Below are 17,050 nucleotides of genomic sequence, written 5' to 3' on the forward strand. Positions count from 1 at the left end.
AAAAAAAATATTGAGTGTGACATTTTAATAGAGTTGTAACTCAGTTTGATGGGACAACTTGGGAACTATAAAGGCATCTGGAAATGAGGATGCTTGAGACTCAGCATCATGATCTACTCTGGGTTTTTAAAAATTTTTTTCTTCCTTCACAAGCAAAGAAAACAAAGCTGGCCATTTTTCACCTATGACATGGGAGGACGGGAGGGTGTTTCTTCAAAAAGTTTCTTCTCATTCTGGTTTTGACATTGATGAGTGGATTTGGCTTCAGAAAATCCCAGATGGGTAACGCTGAATCAATTTCCTGGGGGTAGCAAAGTGATTTTTTTTTTCCCCAAAAGGATCTATTTTGGCTATTAGTACTTCAACCCACACTGAGGGCTAATCCTGGGGCCTCAGATGAAGCTTCTTACCCCAGAGAGGAGCTGTGCATCTGCATTCCCACTGCAGCCCTGTATTGAAATGTGCACACATAGGTGAACCCCACAGGAAGCTGCCGGTGCTGAGATGTGGGGCTCAAGCCCAGAGCACACTTCAGGGTGTGAGCTGTGTGCAGTCTTCATCCCTTTCCTGTGCTTCATTTCTATTCAAGTCAGCCTCCTACCAGAGCATGGCAGGAGGCTAATGGGGGCCATGGTTAGGGTGCTCCCCACATTGGGTGACACAAGAGGCTAAATTCATGCCCTTCCACCAGTTCATCATGGTGGCTGCTGACATCCTCACCATCCAGGCCGGGAATTCTTTTCAAGTCTTGTAGTCTCTCCACAGGCCTACCATTGGCACAGGAATGCTGCTGAGCCTGGAGAGTCTCTGCCCAGGGTCAGCCTCCTCAGAAGTACCAGAATGCCTACCACTTCCACATCCCACTGCCTCCTTGGCTGGGGTGAAGGGTGGGGAAGGGTGGGGGAGTGGAGTGGGTACTATGAGGGACACTGGATTCTGATTCTTCAATGGCCATCTGGCTTCTCCCATTCCCAGGATCAAAGACATGTCTCCTTTTTCTTGCCTCATCCTCAAAGGCATTCCTTGGTTTACCTCTCTCTGCCTTTTTCAGGATATTAAACATCATGTCCTCAGAGAGCTATAAATTTTCATAAGATGCACAAGCCCCCCCCCCTTTTCTTCCCCAAAGGGTTTCTGTTTTTCCCTGCCTTGTCTGCCTCTGTCAACTTCCTCAGAATAAAATAATTGGGGGAGGGGCTTTGGAAAATATGCAGAGGGCCAAACTGAAGTGAACTGAAGGGAAGGTAATGCTGAAAAGAGCTGGAATTTCAGCCAGGGAAGTGGGCCTTGTACCTAAGCATGGTTATACCTACAAGATGGTGTTACAAAAGGACTATTTCGTCTTGAGGAGGAGGTGGACAAAATGCTGGAGGATCGTCACAACGGACAATGTGGTATTGTGAGCATCCAACGTCCAGCAGAAGACAAACTTCCTTTAGGTCCCGCATGCACACAGAGGGAAGAACAGGAATGAGAAGGAGGAGAAGTGAAAGCAAATTGGATAGGGGTTTCAGTGGGTGGAGAGATAATTGGCTTGAAAAGGAGGAAGTGCTGCTATTTTTGTTTGAGAAGGAAGGGAAGTTATATAGGGCATTTAGGGTAACTGTTCAGTGGAAAAATTAGGAAGGATCTAATAAAACTGAGCAATAGATTGTGCTTTCAGGTTCATAAACAACGGCTCATGTTTCATAAAGGTATAGTGCTTGCCAGGCATCCTTCTAGGTGTAAAGAGTATCACCCCTAGGATCCAGATGAAGGAACTATGGCTCGGGCTGAATCGGAGAGCTGGAAAGGGGTGGGGCTAGAGGAGGGCTTGGGCAAGCTCAGTCTCATTGGCTCTTTCCTGGACTGCCTATGGGATGATATGAATCAGGGACTCTGGTTGGTTCAGCCTGAGTCTTGTACACGCCTGTCCTGCGTCTGGTAGTAGAGTCCACCTCACATCACCCAAGACATACAGACAGTGGTAGATTTCTGAAGAAAACTAGGGTACTCCCTGAAGGAAAGGTTGTGTTAAAACAACTGGTGTTCCCAACAGAACCCCACTTCATAAAACACAGGAAAGAGAAGGTGCTTGCTGCTATGGGTGTAGAAGGGCCTGCCTGGAGCCCCACGCCTGCACCCCTGACCTCAAAGATGCCCTGTAAGCATCTCTTAGGAGCGCCTATGAACTGAGGTGTTCCCTTGACGCTTCTGGTCTTGAACAAATAAGAAAGCAGAAATGAGCAGAGCAATTCTTTGAGCAACACAACAAATGTTACCAGGCCTTGGCACTGAACTTTGCCCTCTTAACTAATAAGGGAGTTCCTTATGTCTCACCCAGAAACCACTTCTGGCTTCATATCAAACAATTTGTAATAAGCTCAGCTATCGGGCTACTACATCCCAAACCAACAGAGTAACAAAGGGCATTCTCTGGCCTCTGGGATATAATGTCACCTTTTGTTGCTCTGTTCTCTCACCTCAGGTCAGCAGGGACAGAAAAACTGAAACAGAAATCTTGGTCACGTACCTCTGGGACCTTCAAGCCTCCTTCAGTGAGTCAAGCCCAAATGAATTCACAGTAACAGAGCCTGTGTTCCCAGGATAATTTTCATTCCACTTTAAACTGTAATGGTTTGTAAGAGCACTAAGTATGCTCAGCTAGGGTGGCTGCACACTTCGGATATTGTGTTTGGCACTACTTAGCTGGATCAGGGGAGTGCCTGCCAACTTGGATTCAGTCGATGGGTCAGGCAGACAGCACACCATAAAACTCCCTCTTTCTTGCTGGCTCTCAGTCTCACTTGTCTCTGTGCTTTGGACAAAGTCACCCTATTGCCCAGCATGAATTCATGCCTCTTTGGTTAATGAGAACAAGTATGCGCTGCCTCTCTCTGGCGGCTGCCTATCCACAGAGGCGCGCTCTCTCTCTCCCAATATTGTACCCAGTAGCAAGGTGGGTCCACACAGACTAAAGTATTCTTTTTTTTTTTAAGATTTTATTTACTTATTTGACAGAGAGAGACACAGCGAGAGAGGGAACACAAGCAGGGGGTTTGGGAGAGGGAGAAGCAGGCTTCACACTAAGCAGGGAGCCTGACCTGGGGCTTGATCCCAGGACCCTAGGATCATGACCTGAGTCGAAGGCAGATGCTTAATGACTGAGCCACCCAGGCACCTCCAGACTAAAGTATTCTTGAGAGAGGAGTTCCTTTTCAATAGCAGAGAGAGCCAAAAATCTTCTCATACATCCTCATGGAGACTTAGGGGATGCTGTGGATATGCTGGCTCTCAGGAACAATGACTATCAAAGTTGAAAGCTGGGCCTGAGCTTGACTGATTGGGATGCCAAGCCAACTCCATGTGCCCTGAGGCAATTCCATTTTCCTCTGCTAGAAAATGGGGATATTACAGGTATAGGAAGCCCGGGGTGGCTATGAGGCTTCAATGCAATGATGTTCTGTGCCAAGTGCTTAGCAATGGATCAGGAACCAGACAGTAAAATAGCTGGGAGTGTCAACCCCTGTGGTCATTATCATGACTATTTTAATTATTAGCAACACTCTGGCTACATAGGTAACTCTAGAATGTTAAGAAGTTTCCCTTTTACCATCTTGTACAATGGCAAAAGATCTTGCTAGCAGGTTTTCTTTTCTGATGTGTAAATCCAAAAAACCCAAAGATTGTCTTCTGAGTTGGACAATCCATATAAATCTCTATTTCACTGCTTATTCACAGGGTAACTTAGAAAAAGCTGCTGAGTTTCAGTTTCCTTCATGTAGAATTCCTGTTAATTGACCTTAAATGTGGATAACAAAGTAGTTAGGTCAGAGAAGGCTGGTTTTGATGATGAGGTATGTTGTAAACATTCAGTAATATTACTTTAACGGTCATGAAATAAAATTGAACTTCTATTAGATTATTTTCTTTGATTTAGTTTTGAGGTGATCAGTAGACTAGCCGAGGTCCGTCATCTGCTTCTAGTTTACTCAGAGACCTGATCTCTTCCCATGCTTGCTCTGTGTGAGTGGTCCTTTAGAGTTGAAAATTTTGAAAGCTAGTCATTTTGCTAATTATTTTGATTGGGAAACAGGATGTGTTTTTAGAAATAAATGTATTATTTATGTCACTTGCTCTTAATCTCCTGAGGCAGCATAATGTACACATGCTTTACAACCTAGTAAATCTGTATTCGATCTACAGCTCGGTTACTTAACCATATCCGTGCTTTGGTCTCAACAGCAAAATCTCACTAAATTTCAGCTTTCTCATCTAAAAAATGAGGATACTATTAATATTTTCCTCATACTGTTCTGATGATTAAAAAGTATAATATATATTTAGTGCTTACCACAAAAGAAGCAAGTTAATTGCTCTTGTGGTACCTTAACTTTTATGAAACTTACAAAAGAAAATTGATGGCAAAAAAAAAATACTGCACCAAGTACATTTTAATGCATCTACATATTGAGGATGAAGAGCAAGTGAGCTTTAATTCTCCATCAAGGACTCTATATTGAGTTGCCTGGTCCCAGATTCAGTGACAATAGAGTTATTAAATAAGGACATTTGGATTAGTTTATGGCACTTGTTTTATTATTGAACTTCAGACTCTGAGGGGGATAAACAGCACAGTCCTTCTCTTCAATCAGAAGCTTCATCAGGGTGGGCCGAAGGCACTAAATCTGACTGGGGATCATCAGGAATAACACAACAATAATCCGTTCAGAGACGGAGCTGCATTTGTGCAAGTGGTACCCATACTGAGTTCAGTAGGCAGAGATACTTTCCTTGGTTGCCAGGCAACAAGGAACCTGCTAGTCCTAGTCCATCAGTATCAAAATGAAGCATTAACCAAACCACACTCCTGGTTCCACTTAAAGGATGGCAATATGGAAATGCTGGGGAACAGAGAATTATGTCATGTGGAAAAAGTGAGAGTTGGTACTGTATAGCAAAACCTCATCTTTGAAGCAGGAGTGGTTCAGTAGGGATCATCTGCTGGTTGTAGTTCCTGCTTGAATGGAAGATGTTAGGGAGAGAATACTAAGTAGTCTCATGCCAAGTCTGCACCATGGAGCGAAGCAAATATTTGGGAGCCTTTTAGCTAACATGATAATATGACCGAAGTAGATAATTCTTGTCTAAAAGTATAGTTTTAAACATGGAATAACTCTGATTGGCTCTGAATTCTCCAGTTCATCCCGATATCCATTGCTAAAAGTTATTTGCAGTTTTAATTATGCCAATAACCAACGTAATCAGGCATTTCACTTTGACTTTATAGAGAAAGGCTTAGACTCTCAGGTCCACAAACAGATGTCAACACAGTTGCTCTTCAGAACATTTTTATATTATATTATAGTATACTATACTATACTATAACATATATATAATATAATATAATATAATATAATATAATATAATATAATATAATTAATATAATTATAAAGGTATCTGTCCTAGAATTTGTGTGGTTCTCTAGCTAGGAAGGAAAATTAGCATCGAACTAGGTTATCACATAAGCTACTCATTTAGTCAGCGGTATAAACTGACTCTTTACTAGCTGTAAGAGAGTTTATGGTGTGAAAGCCGATAAACTTTGTTTGATCAGATTTCCTTAAGTATACCATTTATTAAATCAGATACAATAAACAATAAATCAAGTTGGAAATAGAATTTTCAACTGGGCAGTCAGTGTAATTGAATATGGTTAGGTACAACTCCCATGAGTATTGCCTGAAATCAAATAGTTGTTATAATTGGCCATAAGGAACACCAAAAGGGGACAATTAGAAATATAGAATATGAGAAAAATGGAAAAGGGACTATATGGAAGTTTTAGAAGATTTTGAGTCAAAATTGTATTCTAAGACAGAAGTCATAGGGAAAGTTTGAAAAAAAAAACATGGTAGACAAGAAAATGAAGGTGTATTTGATTGAATGTAGGTGAGAAGACTGGTCATAATTAGTCACTGCTCATCTGTAGCAGCATCATCACAGCTGTTAGGACAGAAAGCCACCTTTTCCCTACCTTTCTTCTGCTCTTGTGGTTTGCACATAGGTCTTTATTCAGAGAATTGGTCTGTACACCCAGGCCACTGAGGTTTTCAGAGATATTAATGGTGATGGTCATGGAGCACAAAAGGACAAGAGACTTCATTTGCCATTGCTAGAAGCCAATGGGTAGGAGTGAAAGAAAGGCGCCTACAGGAATTATCTTGGTGGGGTCCTGGGCCACTGCCTGGAGCCCTGGCCAGGTAATTTATCTATGTCAATTAAGTTGGGACCACTAAGCCAACATAGGCATCTGCCAGGTCCAGCTCAATCTCTGTTCTCTGCTTCACATGGGTTTGGTCAGACACCCTAGCTGTGCCTCACAGTAATGCAAAACAGCTTGTTCTGAAAACTTAGGCTTGTGTCAGAGATGTCTTTCCTGATGTCTGGAGGATTGCTCAAGATGAAAAACATGTCTAGTCAAAACAGGGGAGAATGGACCCAAAAAGTTATGAGTAATAAAAAAAAAAATCATGTGAACACACAAAGAATTTTTCAAAGGACCTGGATGCATCCTCACATGATCAACTCATTGACCTTTATGCTGCTCTTAGTCATGGATTCTCTTTCTAGAACAGACCAGAAGAGTCAAGAGAGAATTAAATCCAGTGACTCATGGAACTACCCTGCTTTTCACAAATATTGAGAATTTTTTCTGCTTCAGACACAGGGCTTGGTATTATGTGCTAGGTATAAAGCAGAGAATAAAACAGATGTGGCAGCTCTTGCTTGCTCTGAAAGCTTGAGATTGCTCTCAACTAAAACACTAGCAAATAGAACCAAGCCAGGACATTTACAGTATAATACATTCTACTCTATGCAAGCAATGCAAGGATGGTTCGATAGTAGTTAATCTATTGATATCATTCACCATAATAATAGGTCAAAGGAGAAGAGTCATTTGACCATTTGACCATTTGACCATTTCTATACAGATGCCAGTAGCCAATAAAAATTACTGATAACTTGGGATGCCTGGGTGGCTCAGTTGGTTAAGCAGCTGCCTTCGGCTCAGGTCATGATCCCAGCATCCTGGGATCGAGTCCCATATCGGGCTCCTTGCTCGGCAGGGAGCCTGCTTCTCCCTCTGTCTCTGCCTGCCTCTCTGCCTACTTGTGATCTCTCCCTCTCTCTCTCTCTCTGACAAATAAATGAATAAAATCTTTAAAAAAAAAATTACTGATAACTAGTAGATATAACTTGCCATAAGAAAAGCCATTTGCAGTTCTATAAGAATCAGACTTATCCCATTTATAAAAATAAAAAATATATAATATCTGAAATAAGCTTAACAAACATGCTTAAGAATGTTATATAAAGAAAACTTTAAAACTTTATTTCTAGGGGCACCTGGGTGGCTCAGTGGGTTAAAGCCTCTGCCTTCAGCTCAGGTCATGATCCCAGGGTCCTGGGATCGAGCCCCACATTGGGCTCTCTGCTCAGCATGGAGCCTGCTTCCTCCTCTCTCTCTGCCTGCCTCTCTGCCTACTTGTGATCTCTGTCTGTCAAATAAATAAATAAAATCTTTAAAAAAAACTTTATTTCTATAAGGAAAACTTAAGTAGAAACCATACCATCAGCTTGAGTGGGAATATTTAATACCATAAAGATAATTCACTCTAAATTGAGCAATTAAAAGTGATCTTGACCACAATACTAAGGTTCTTTCATTTTCCCTTTCCTTTGCTCACCTGAGCTCCATTTTTCAGAACTTGACAAGCTGGTTTGAAAGTACATTAAAATTAAAAACTATAGACATTAATCAGTGTTCTGACAAAGAAAGACAAAACAATAAATGGCACAGTCTAAAAATAAGCCTAACTATCCAAGAAAACTCATATGGATATTTAGTATATAATAAAGAAAGACTTCAAACTGGAAAGGAAAATACAGATTTTTCAAATAAATATTTTTGAAATAACTAACAATTATTTTGAGGAAAAATAAAGCTGTATCATTCCTTCTATGAGACAGGTTAAAGATTTAAATATTTTATATTTAAAGAGTGAAACTAATGAAGTACTAGAAAAAAACAAGAGAAGAAAACACTCAAATGGTGAAGTCCTTTCTCAGCAAGATACTAAACACAAAAGCCAGATAGGAAATAAATGATAAATTTAGATAGATAAGAATTAAACTTTTTTTGTTGTTGTTAATGGCAGAAATAAGAGCAAACTGGGAAAATACTTCCAGCACACATGATAAAAAGTAGGTTTTTTTTTTAATATTAAAAGGGCTCTTAAAGAACAAGAAATGAAGATGAATCAAAGAAAAATGGGAAAGGAAAAAGGTAAGAACTTCCTCTTTAGAAAAAAAAGAAACTTAAGTGGCTTATCAAAGTGAAAAGATATTCAAGTTACTCAAAGATAAGACGTCATTTTTCATCTATCAGATTGACAAAGATTAAAATGTTTAACAACATACTATGCAGTCAAGAATGTGAAGACACAGTCCATCTTACACTCTCCTATAGGGATATCCATTCGTACAAACTCTTCATGGGGATGCTGTAGATGTCAAAATGCAAATGCACATATTCCTTGACACAGCAATTATACTTCTAGAAATTTGCTCAATCAATATACTCACTAACATTTTCAAAGTGAAATATGTATGTGGGAGCATTTTACCTTTCATTTTACATCTGTGTATATTAAGTGACCTTTTGTTTTTTATGCATATTTATTGCTTTTCTTATAAAAAGAGCCTTTCCTGCTTTGTTGTACTGTACTTTTAAACAAAGATTACATCTGTAGCAATATTGTTGTGAATAAAGGCTCATTTGCTTAAAAAAAAAAATTGACTGTGCCATCTAAATCCTCCCTTACCTAAATGAAACCGTAATATCTTCTCAAAAGCATTCAATTCAAAAGCCTTCAATGGGATGAATTTTGAAATACTATTTTATAGTTTCTTCCCAAGATAAATGATAGTTCTTCCAATAATATTACTGAAAAACCCATATATATGTGACTGTTTTAAATAAATAAAATTTTATAAATAAAAAACCAGTAAATATATAAAAGCATTAAGACAGGGTCTCAATGATAAATTGAAGCTGATAAAATTTCCATTACACTATATTACCTGGAAACACTTAAGATGTTGAGACTGTACAAGGCTGAAATAAAAACAAGCACCTGAATTTGATGTATTACAGATGGAATTTGATTTTTAAAGAAGAATCCATATTTTTTGTACATAATGGCCACTTTCATTACCATTCAAATAATAGCACCACTTACTTAGCATATGCTCTCTAATCCTGGTTTAAAAGTGTCTTAAAATTTGGTATTTTGGGGGGGGCACCTTGGTGGCTCAGTCAGTTAAGTGTCTCTTGATTTCAGCTCAGGTCATCTTGGGTGAGGGGGTGTGTGGGATTGAACCCCACAGTGGGCTTTGTGCTCAGTGCAGAGACTACTTATACGCCTCCCTTCTTCTCTCCCTCCCCCTCTGTCTCTCCCCTCTGCTTGTGCATTCACATTCGCTCTCTCTCTAAAATAAAAAAAATCTTTAAAAATTTGGTATTTTTTTCTGTACTTTAAGTACTAGCAAAGGAATTTAAAAGTTTAAATACAAAATAAGTTCAGCACCAAAGTGCAGTCACCACATTGCTCAAAATCTCATGATTTAAAAGGTTTTTTGAGCTTTTTTCTGGGCAAGGAACTGCTATGGAGCCATTATGCTTATAAAGCCTCTAATAATGCTCAGATGTTTCAACTTGGATTTAATGAAGGGAGAATGGCCAGTCCTCTATTTATGCTGTAGAGTCAAATGACAACTGGTAATCAAAAACAAAGATTAATAAGCAAACCTCCATTTTTATCTAAAGTATAAAATTAGGAAGTCAGTCAAATATGAAGTCTATAGATGTTGGTCACATTTTTTGTTAATTCACTGTTTTTTTCCTGGGTTAGACAAAGTAATAATTTATAACTGTTTCTCACAATATTGGAGTTTGCATTCCAATACAAAGTGAAATTAGGAACAAAACTATGTTTATGGCAACTTAAGTCACTCCTGATGGCTTCAGTTAGAACAAGCCAATCACAAGTCAGGTTGAATTTGCCAATAATCTGGGTCTAATGAGAGAGAATGTATCCAAACTTTCTAAAAGGGATTAAACATACTGTCTAACTTTCATCTGCCTTGTTTATCAGTACTAGTCCGCACGGGACACTACTGATAGAAAATGCAGGCCACCTGCCCCCAAGCAGAAAGGACCCCAGACCAGGAAAGGAGGGCTCTGGATCTTAGTTCTGACTCTGCTGGAAGGGAGCTGGGTGATTGTGAATAAAGCAATGAATCTTTGGATGGCTCATTTTTCTTATTTGAGAGATGAAGGGAGTGAATTAGGCTTCTGAAAGCCTCTTTAGCTTTTAATCCATAAATAACACTCGTGGAGTCTTTTGCATGGAAAACAGTGGTAGAGAATCTGAAGAAATAGATGGCTACTGTGTTGTCACTTATGACTATCTCAACACATCTGGAAAGAAACTTTCCCCTCTTGTGACTTCCTCTAAGCCATGTGGGATGATTGACTGATTTGTGCATGCATGTTTACTACAAGTACAATGCTAGGTGCTGCATAATATACTTGTGAAGAAAAGACATGGTCCTACCTTTGTGGAGTGTATGTTGTTGTGTTAGCTGAGTTAGGTTGAGTACCCCCAAGCTGCTGGGATAAATTAAACTGGTCATTAAATTCTACCTTCAGTTACCTTGCTGAAGTCTTCAAAAAATGAGTACACCAAGTACTCAAACTGATACACTTTAAACTAATGTGAAATGGCAAATTCAAAGTCTGGTGGACACAAACAGATTTTTCAATAAATCCATGTATGCTGCTAATGTTACCTTTTCGCAACAACAAAACCAATTTATGTACTCAGGAATCTTATAATCAGTGGTATATTGTAATCCTATTTTAAGTTATTATCCATGTAAAATACTGTATATTTATATTCACACACATATATATATAATACATAAAATATGTACATATTATACATGTAAAATAATTATGTTACTATTAAGAACCTAGATTTTTTTGGCATAAAAGAAAATATATACAAGTATGAAGTCAAAGAAAAAAACTTTTAGCCAAAATATGAATTGGATATCATTGAGAATTCATTATTTTTTCCCTCTTATTTATTTTTTTGTTGTTGTAGCTTTCTCTATTGGGAAGGCTTAGAAATAATGATAATGCAGGAGTAATGAGTAACCTTAGCACTCAGATTGTAGTTTTCAAATGCTATGTCTCTCTGGAAGGAACCAGAGTTCTCAGAAAGAGCTGATTCTAGTCTGGAGCTGGAAATGAGTGAGATAAGCCTGGGAAATCTTGTTGGGCTAGCAAGCAAGGAAGCCTTGAAGGACTAAAAGGGATAGTGTCAAAAGATGCAGGAGTCAACCATAAGGCATTCCCACTGTACTCATACAGGACAACTTAAATATCAAAAAGAATGATGATGATAGATTAAAACCCAAGAAACATATAAGAAAATTCAAGAAGAAAAATCCACTGTTACTAGGGTATCAACTTACTGCTCTGAAGACAGATAAAGGAAAAGCATCAAGAATTCCTTGAATTCTACAGTGCCATCTATGAAGCATTCTTGCCTAAAAATATAAACTAGAATCTAATCAAGCCTCTGGATCTAGCCACCATTTTTAAGAAATATGGATGACAGAAGAACAAGTTAAATAACACTATGATGAATGATTTCTCCAAGAAATCAATGGTAAAAAAGGTGTCTTGGGGGACTTTTCTAGAAGAGATTTAGGAGAAAAAATGCATTTTGTGGACTATGTTTTAATCCTGATTTAGACCCATTTTTTTGCAGAAACATCCTTGAAATAATTTGGGAAATTAGGTATTAGACAGTATTAAGGAATCTGTTAATTTTTTAAGAGGGATAATAGCATAGTAACTATGTAAAATATTCCTTATCATGTAAAAATGCATACTGAAGCATTTATGTCATTATGGTTGACACAAGTCTAAGATTTGGACCTTAAATTCTCCAGCCCCATTCCCAATTGCACTACCCTACCAACCCAACCAGAGTGAAGCATGACTGGCAGTATGTTGATTGGTGTTGAAGTTAGGTGGTGAACATATGAAAATTATTAACTTACTCTCCCTTCTCCGTGAATGCTTGAAAATTTCCATAATAAAATATTTTAAAAGTACACCATTACAGAGAAAGATCTACTGTTGTGTCTGTACATTCAGCCAGGGTTCACCGACTCCTGTGGTTTCTCTGTATTTCTCACTTTTTTCATCGTAGGCAAGATCTTTGTCTTGCTAAATCCCCAATTTCTGGATTCACTGTGTTTCCTTTAAGTCAACAAATTTCTAATTCCATTTATCTCCTCCTGTTTCTTCATAGGGGTCTTGGGATGAGATCCTATAAATATAACAATTTTTCCATACTCCTAGCTAGTGTAAGACCCTGTGTCTATTTTCTCAATCATCTCAAATTATCTGTCTTCATTTATTTTTCTTCTTGAGAAGCCTTTTCAGTTTGTGCTGGATTTGTGGGTGAATTTTCTGGTATATTATTCTGTTTAGGAAAGGACTTTTGAAATTCTTCTAAGAGACAGTTTTAACCTTTAAATTTACAATTGCAAACAGACGTATGATTAATATTTAACCCACTTCATTATAGGAGAAATAGAAGGTGAATATGCTCCCCATTACATAAAGCTGCTTTCTGGACTAAACCTTTTTTGTTTTTGTGATGCCATTCCTTCCAGACACTGCTGAGACAGTAAGATCACTCACTACGTATTTACTTAGAATTCTGTATTCCATATCAATCATATGAAACATAGTCTTTAAGCTCCCTTCTTAAAATGGGCCACAGAACACTCACATCTTCAGCTACAGCTGAGTTATGCATCACATGTGTGTGCACAGGTCTATTGTGAAAGAAGCCGAATTGGTGAGGAAATGTTCATCCCTATTTGCTGAGTATATACTGTAGACTAGGTTCTGTGCCAAGTGCTTACATATACCTTTTCATTAGTGACAGTTCATAGTAATAAGAACAGTTATTATCATTACAAAGATCATTTCCTTAGCCTCTGCTATGTTCCACTTGATATATTTTCCATTTGAACAGACAAAAACTCTGAGGTTACTGTGGCTATTTTAAGTGAGGTTAAGTAACTTAATCAGGTTTACTCAGATATGAAATGGTGAACTATGACTTCCAGACCTCTGCTGCCTTTATTTTTTTTCCACTGGTCCTTTGATATGACTTGCATAATTTTTGCCACTTGCACACTGCTTGTACTATTATTTATGTATTTTTAAATTGACATATTTTCCTTAAATATATTTACCCCCAAATGAAATTAAGTGACTTTCATTAATGGGAAACTAGTATCACTTACCATAAAGAACAGGTATCCATATAAATAAATACTATGAAATTCTGGTCTCTGCAGCCAGAGACCTGCCCCACTCTGATAGAGTACACTGATTTCACCCTCTTGTCTGGTTATCCCGTGGAGTGTTGCGCTAAGTCATCTATCTGTGTACTGTTAGTGGTGTGAGTACCTCCCTTTAAGCAATACTTGGTTTAATGTCTTCCAATATGGTTTCAAATAAATTAGGATATTATGGATCATGGGTCTTTGGCATAAAAGATTAAATCTCAGGCATATTTTGGCAAGTATACTATTGGCATTAGGCATGAAAGTCTAGAAAAAAAGTCTTAGTTCAAATAACTAACCAGAAAACAGACACACAAAGGGGAACTTAATAAATGGGCTTATTGTATTCCCTAGCAATATTTTGACAATATTGTTTTCCAGTGAGGTACAGTTCTATATATACAACCCTGTTTCAAATACACTGTCTATTCGAATTTGTGGGCACATGTATGTATATGTATGTATATACATGTGTGTATATCTATGTATCATTCATTTATATTGTGAGTGCTTATGCTGTTGTGTACTTCATGAAGATTATGTACACCTGAACTAGAATGGTCCTGTGAATTATGCTTGTGCATAGCCTATGGTCCCGATTTATGTACAAGAAACTAGTTCAAGAACCATTATAAGAGGAATGTCAATCATAGTCATTATCTGACTGAACACTGCAAATTTATTAATTAGCATGAAGATTCCTCCTGAGAGTTTTGGGTTGGCATATGTGTGCAAACAATGGTTAAGGATGTCAAATCCATTTAACAGGAAATGGAAGGCCCATTCTTTATATTTTTTATTCACAGGGTAAGATATCATTATAGGAATTTTGGCCCAAGATCACAAAGCTGTGTAGGCTGGAATTCAAAGTCTTTGGATATTAAAAAAGTTCAAAAACCTCTTTCATGTAAAAATTTTCCTATTTGGAAGGTAATATGATTTGGCAGAAATAAAAGTGACTCTAGAGTCACACCTGAGTGTAAATCCTCATTTTCTACCTACAAGCTGTGGGACCTTACCTTTGCATTTGTCTCCCTGTTCATCGAAAGACGGCAACAGCTCCTTCACAAGAGGATTTTTATAAGATTAAAAAATAAATATTTCTTTTTTTTTTAAAGACTTTATTTATTTGACAAAGAGACACACAGCAAGAGAGGGAACACAAGCAGGGGGAGTGGGAGAGGGAAAAGCATGCTTCCTGCTGAACAGATAGCCCGATGAGAGGCTCGATCCCAGGACCCTGGGATCATGACCTGAACTGAAGGCAGATGCTTAACAACTGAGCCACCCAGGAGCCCCCAAAACAAGTAAATATTTCTAAATTATTAAGGCTTTTGTTTGTCCCACTGAATTTTTCATTTGTTTATAATTATAATTTTATTTATCATAGTTATTTATTCATTAACCAAACATGGAGCACCTATTATATGCCAGACCTTATGCCAGGGAGATGCAGGAGTAAATGATTCCTCCAGCCAATAAGCCAGAATAAGAATATTATGTTAAGAGCTATAAAAACAATCAAGAAAAAAACAAACAAATAAATGAAATAGACAGTAAAGTCAGCAGAGATCTCTCCGAGGAAGTGGCATTAATCTGAAATCTGGCAGTGAGATTGAGTTGCCCATGGGAAGAACCTGGTTGGCATATTAGGGGAGGGAGAGACAGGGATGAGATAGGAGGCTATTATTACAGTCTGTAGAGATATTAATGAATTAATTGAGCAAGGACAGTTTTGCAATGCAGGTTTATCTGAATCTTGTAATAAATACTTCTTTCCCTTTCCTAAATGTCCTCAAAAAGACAATTATGATATTGGACAGTTTCCACTAAGCATAAATTCAAAGAAAGAAACCAAAAATGCTTCTTACAGAAAATCTTATAGAAAATAAGATCTTGGAGCCTCATGAACTTTCTATGAATTATTTTTCATCCTGACGAGGCTCTGGGATCAGATATGTTACTATGACAAATGGGTCTGCTTCCAATTTGATTATTATTTTCATTTAGTATTGCCTATTCAGATTTCTGGTAATAAAACTTTCCAGAGATATTAAAAAAAATTAATGTTCTCTCCTTCTCTTACAGATACTCGCTCGGCTGACTCACTGGCAAATCTGAATAGAGAAATTGTTCTGTTGTGGTGCCTCTGCCATGGGTAAAGGCAATTCTTGTGTGATGTGCTGGGACAGCCAAAAAAACCATACGTGAAAGGCATGGAACAGGATGCGTCCCACAAAGTAAAACAACCTGCAGTTCATATCCTTTCCTCTTGGTTCTTCTAATCATGGCTTAATTCAGAGAAAAAACAATGAAGAGCCAAATGTCAGTTTGTTTCCTGGACAGCTAATCATGAAAAAAAAAATCTCTCTATAGGGGGTCCATGCATTTCAAATTACAGATAACCTACGCTGCCTATTGCCTGCTGCCTTCTACCCTTCTGCTTTTGTGATTCTAGCCTCTAGACCCCTCCTTTTCTATTGTCTTTCTCTTGCCTTGGAGAGCTGACCTTCAACACCCTGCTATGCTCTACTTTCTTTGATGATTACTTAATCCAAGGAAACCAGTTCTCACTGAAGAGTGAGCAACATCTTTACACTTGCAGATATGACAAGGTCAGGTTTCTTGCTTTTTAATTAACCTAATTGCCCTGGAATGGATTCAAAAGCAATACTGGAGGGTAATAACCAAAATGGTCTGAAATAACCCATCCCTAGCCCTTTACCCCACCTCATCTTCCCCTTTGGTTTTGTTATGTGGTCTTATGAATTAGTGCAGTATATACACCTCAGCATTCCCTTATTCATTTCCTCAGATGACTGGGACACCTAGAGAACATATCAATAAAGTAGTCAGAGACTTGCTAATGCCTGCCCATGGTTAAAATTAAGCCTCAAAAATTTTGAGGCTGCTTTGCAGATTCCTGTATAGAGAATGATTCAGCCTCTGATGTATGTACTAGAGAAAACACCAGTATAGTGTGGTGGGAACAGCATGGGCTGTGAAAAAAGGCTGGGTTGGGTCAGGATTCCAATACACACTAACTGTGTGATCTCAGGGACTTTAATCAAGATATAATGGAAATTATCTCATAGAGATTTTGTGAGGATTTAGTATCATAGTGTAGCAAAGCAGTTAGCGAGTCTGACACATAGTAGGCATTCAATAATTTAATAATTCAATGATTACTGGCTATTACTTTTATTACCACTATAAATTGCCACTATTAGTTTGGATGGGATGAAGACTATAGAAAAAGCAGCTCTGGCTTAAAATAGGAGCTCCCATAATGGTCTGCTTACTAATGGCTTCGATAGAATATCTTCTCCTTTGTACAATTTTTGTGTTGGACCTGCTTCAAAACAGTGCTATGATCCCTGATCTCACTGTGAGAGGAGAGAATGTGCCTCAGTCTTTGTGCTTCCTCAGTGTCCTGCACAGTGTCTGGTGCATAGCAGGTGCTTAACACCAGTTTGTTTGAATCAAAGACACAACAAACCTAAGTAATTTCTTTTCAATAGTTTTCCAAGACTCAGATGCTTAAAGGGTTGAAAAATCAGAGTTG

This window comes from Lutra lutra, chromosome 5 (genome assembly GCF_902655055.1).
Source record: "Lutra lutra chromosome 5, mLutLut1.2, whole genome shotgun sequence".
In the NCBI taxonomy this organism is placed as follows: Eukaryota; Metazoa; Chordata; class Mammalia; order Carnivora; family Mustelidae; genus Lutra; species Lutra lutra.